Raw genomic sequence first — 5153 nt, 5'->3', positions numbered from 1 at the left:
GCATTAATGGCTGAAAAGAATATGCCCATTGGTTTGAGGTTGTCCATACTACTGTCTACATTATGAACAGAACCCCACAGCTGCAGTTCATGGGATGACTCCTGAAGAGTGCTTTACTGGCAAGAAGCCCAATGTATCGCACTTGAAGGTATTTGGATGTGTTGCATATGTTCATGTGCCAGATGAGCTATGGAAGAAGCTTGATCCAAAGACTGAAAAATGCATTTTTATTGGGTACTCTTTAGAGAAGAAAGGGTATCACTGTTATAACCTTGTCACAGGTGAGTTCAGAGTGAGCAGGGATGTTATCTTTGATGAGATGAGCAACTGATATGCACCTACTGGTGATGTATTAGATGATGATAATGATCATGATAGTTATGTGCAGAAAGAAAAACAAGAATCACAGAGTCTTAGTGGACCAAAAACATCATATGGTACTATACCTACAGTGAGCCCTTGGTCTAGGAGACTAAGGAGTAGCCCCACATCTTCAGGTTGATCTATAAGTGTTGCAAGGAAGGACAAAGGAAAGAAGAAAGTGCTGGATGGTAATGATGCATCTACCAATCATTTGGGATTTGACGGAGATTCCAGTGGTTCAGAGAGTTTGGATGATGAGCTTGGTATTCTTTCAATCAAGACACCAGGTGTACAGAGAGCTCATTGAGTGATTCGGTGGTACGCAGATCCAGCAGGGTCGGATACCCTATTAAAAGATTTGGTTTTGAAGGTTATGTAGCTCACCATTATGCTTATATGATGAAACTAGTTGAGGATGTTGAGCCCACTTGTTTTTGAGGATGCTGTTGGTCATGCTCATTGGGATGCAGCAATGGATGAGGAGATGGCTGCATTAGAATGTAAGAAGCTGGGAATAACAAATAAGTGCTAATAATGCTGATATTATGCCATGTCACATTGACATTGGTATAAAAGGAGAGAAGATGTAAATTTTCACATCTTTTTTGACACATTAATACAATTACAGTCTTTCTCTCCCTTCTTGCTCACAGCTTCTATGGCTTCCCCTTCTTTCTTGTCTTTCTCTCTCTAAATCTAGTCTTTCTCTCTCCTCGTCACTCTTCTTCTCTCTTCCTGCAGTCTTTCTCTCTTCTCTGCAGTCTTCTCTCTCCTCTTTCTTTCTCCCTAGTTCTCTCTCTGACAAGTGGTATCAGAGCTTGAGTCTTTGATCCATTATTTTCTTCCATTTTCAGTCCCATTTTTCTATTTCAAAATCAATTTCAGACAAAAATGGTACAAGACAGTGACTAGTGGAGTGCTGCAGGACATCTACAGTTGGTAAGAGACTACATCTGGAGATATCCAAGGTCAGATATGGCGGGTAAAGGCTTAAATGGCTGGACGTCATCAAATTTCATGCAAAAATGGAGGTAACTAGGGTAAAGGATGGTTAACCGGGCTTAGTTAGAGACTAAATTACAGTTACTTTTCAAAAGAGGTCTTCCTTTCCTCTTTCTTCAAGCTTTGCCCAAGCTTCCATGGAGTTTGCTGGTTGAGATCTCTTCTTTTCTAACTGATCCTTTCTCTCCATCAACAATGGCCTACATAATGGCACTCTAGACATCAAATGTAACAGGTGGAGCACCATTTTATGGCCTGTAGGAGCTGCCATGTGGCCTGGACAGCAGCCTGAAATTTGCGCTGATTTTTTCCAGCCTGTTCTTCATCTCTCCTCAGTCAATCTTCAGCTATGGTGCTTCTAAATGATCCTTGGCAGTGATTTCTTCAACTTCCTGGTGTGTTTACTCCAAAATAGGGCTATATTCCTTATCCTTTCACTCTCTTGAAACCCTACATGAACAGTCCATGGGCAGCCATGAAAGCTTCAGCCCAAGCTTTTATTTCTTAACAATTTCTTGAAGATTCTTCATCCTTTTAGCCCGTGGAATCATCTCAGCAAGGATTCTTCAACAAATTGCAAGGATTAAGCACGGAATGGTTAAAGATTGAAGATCAAGAGCTTCTATGGAGCAAAAATTTGGGGGAAACGCGTTTAATGCTTCAATTTCAAGCATTTGAGGTTCCAAGTTTGTTCTTAAGTATCGGATAAGCAAGCCTTATGGATTATTTTACCAACATTGGACAACCAGGGGCTCTATCAACCATATGAGATTGATCAAGTCATCTTCAGCCATGTCAAAGGTACTCTTCTTCAATTCTTAATCTCTCTCATTAATCCAACTGCTGAGCTTAATCCATTTGATTGAGAGATTAAATAATTAAATATTATTCATCAAATTCTCAGCCAACCTTTGCTTGAATCCATCTATTCATGAATGCAATGCTTGCTTTATGCATATTAGTTCCAATCAGTGAATTAGAGGCTTCAATTTGAAATTTCAGCATAATACTTGAATCCTATTGACTAAATCCATTGATTGATGAATTTGTTTACTCTAATCTGATTGATTGGCTGAATTTCTTTTGTCCAAGTTGAAATATTGTAAAACGGTAAGTACTAGCAATCAGTGAGTCACTGAATTGCATCGGTAAGACCCTTCTCCTATCCCAATTTTTCTAATCTCATTCAATTGTATCTCATGAAAGGCTGAATGAATATTTCTGAAATGCATATCATGCTGATTGCTTAGAACACTAGCTTCTGCCATGTTGATATTCCCACCGAGGAAAAAGGTGGATGCCGGGGGAGATAGTGGGACAAAAGAGAGGTGACTCTCCCTCACCATCAAAGATCCCAAAGGGGTGCAACCAACCAACCCGGGGAGAACTTTGCCCACCTCCCGGTGATTCGAAGCCCGTGTAGGGAGCCTGTCATGCCGTTTTATCCCTCACACAGGTACAACGAGTGGAGGATTGAAAATTGAAGACTTTCCAAGGACTCAAGTACTTACAGGACCAAAATAGGGTAAAACATGGAATTTACAGGTCACTTACAGGGTATTTACAGGTGATTACAGGTACACCATTCATTGCTGAAGCATAGGTGCAGGTACTATAGGGTATCCACAAGTCCTATATACCCTTTTGCAGGGTTTGGTAGCCATTTTGGATTACTATCTTGCATTACAGGGTCAAAACAGGGCACTTACAGGTCTAGACAGGGTGCAGGACTGGACAGTTTAGACTCTGAAATCTAGCTACATTATTTTCTGTCCTAAACCTATTATAGCATGCTATAGCTCATCTCGAAGAGGGCATTCTTAGCTTCGATTCTCACAAAAAATTTCTGAAATCGGAGTTTCCTAGACAAAGTTATAGCCGTTTTTCTGACAGGGGGTTTTGCAGGACTACACTAATATGGCAGGACATAAAGGCAAAAATAAGGTCCAGGAGGATTATGCTCAGCAAATCAGGGATTCCATGATGGATAGCACACTTCAAGAGAACCCTGAAGAGCTTCAACAACAAGGAGAAGTCAGTTTACTCAATGATATTTTGTGTGCCCATGAACAAAGACATAGGGAACGACATGAGGCCATTTTGTCAAGAATGGAGCAGATGGTTTTATCTACTGTTCAAACGAAGTCTTCCATTGATAAGTTGGTGGATTCAACTACTCAAACCAAGGCTTCCATTGATAAGTTAGTGGAATCTAATGCTCAACTTATGGCACAATTTTCTCAACTCATGCAGTTGCAAATGGGATCAAGAGAAGCTAATGAGAGGGCTTATTCAAACAGTGGCCTTCCAGTCCCACTTCAGCCATCTAACCAAAATGGTCATGGAAATGGGATGATTGGAAGAAGAGGCATTCCAAATAGTCAGTATGAAGTAGGAGAAGCTTCACAAAGGCATGATGACTATTTGGACAGTTTGAATGGGGCCAATACTTAAGCTTTTGGACTGCATACTCAAAATTCTAGGGGTACTTTACCCACAGGAAGATTACATAGTAATTCTCAGCCACCTGTTGGAAGATTTCAGTCTCAATTTGGAGGTTCTGTACTTGGTAATCCTGATCAGCCAATTTTGGGACAGCAACTCTTTCATGAAAGAGAGTTCAAGGACAAAATTGTTTTAGCCAAATTTAATGGCCAGTCATCTTCACCATCAGACTTAGAGGAATGGACCTCTAAGATGGAGTCCTATTTTGATATATACCCTAAAACTGATGATATGAAGATTCACTTTGCTTCCTTGCATCTAGAAGGATTTGCCCATACTTGGTGGAGGTATATCAAGAAAGAGAATATACTTGTAGAGAATTGGGAAGCTTTCAAGGCACTTATGGCTGAAGTCTTTGTTTCACCTCTTGAGAAAGAGAAGTTAGCACAAAGATGGTATGGTTTGGAACAAAGGGGCCTAAGTGTAAGAGAGTATACAAACCAATTCCTCAACTTGACCATGTATGTGGAAAGCATCAGTGATGAGGCTAAGCTTCACAAGTTTATGTATGGTTTAGAGCCATCTTTGTCAGCTGATGTTATGGCACAAAATCCTACTTCACTTTTTAAGGCTATTGAGCTTACGGAGCGCTATGGAAGAAAGTATAGGAAAGAATCTTCATTTCAGCCTAGTTATGGACAGCCAAGGACTGTTTTAAAGTAGGGACAAGTTGGTAATATTTATGGCAGCAATCATGTGCCTAATGGGAGCTTACGGGTACCAACTTATCCTCCATTTAATGCTTCTAGGCCTCAAAGTAATTTCAGGACAGCAAACAGTCCAAAGGTTGAATTTAAACAGGGTGACAACAAGCCTAAGTCCACTTCAGCTAATACAAATCCCAAATCTATTCCCATGGATCTTTACAAGGAAAGGAAGGACAAGGGCTTATGTTTCAAGTGTGGAGAAAAGTATACACCTAATCATGCTTCAAAGTGTGTATACAAAAATGTCAAGCCAAAGCTTCAGAGTATGCTAGTTTTTGAGGACTTTGAAGATGACATAGATGAAGCTAATGCAGTGGCAATCAATGCTGAAAATGAAGATCTTGAGGAGGACATTGGACATGAGTACTTTTATGATCCAGCCAACTCTTTTCCTTTTGATCCAGGTGGAAATGTTCCGTTTGACCCTAGTGGATTTTGTGATGAGTCGCTTACTGCCACTAATTTTTCTATCTCTATGGATGCTTGGACGGGATCTAAGAGCCCTAATACACTTCGTATGAAGGGAAGCATACGTGGAAAGCCAGTGTTCATCCTGATAGACAGTGGCAGTACTCA

This window comes from Lygodium microphyllum, chromosome 26 (genome assembly GCF_053477565.2).
Source record: "Lygodium microphyllum isolate KBCC chromosome 26, Lygodium_microphyllum_v1.1.10, whole genome shotgun sequence".
In the NCBI taxonomy this organism is placed as follows: Eukaryota; Viridiplantae; Streptophyta; class Polypodiopsida; order Schizaeales; family Lygodiaceae; genus Lygodium; species Lygodium microphyllum.
This window is presented reverse-complemented; position numbering follows the sequence as displayed.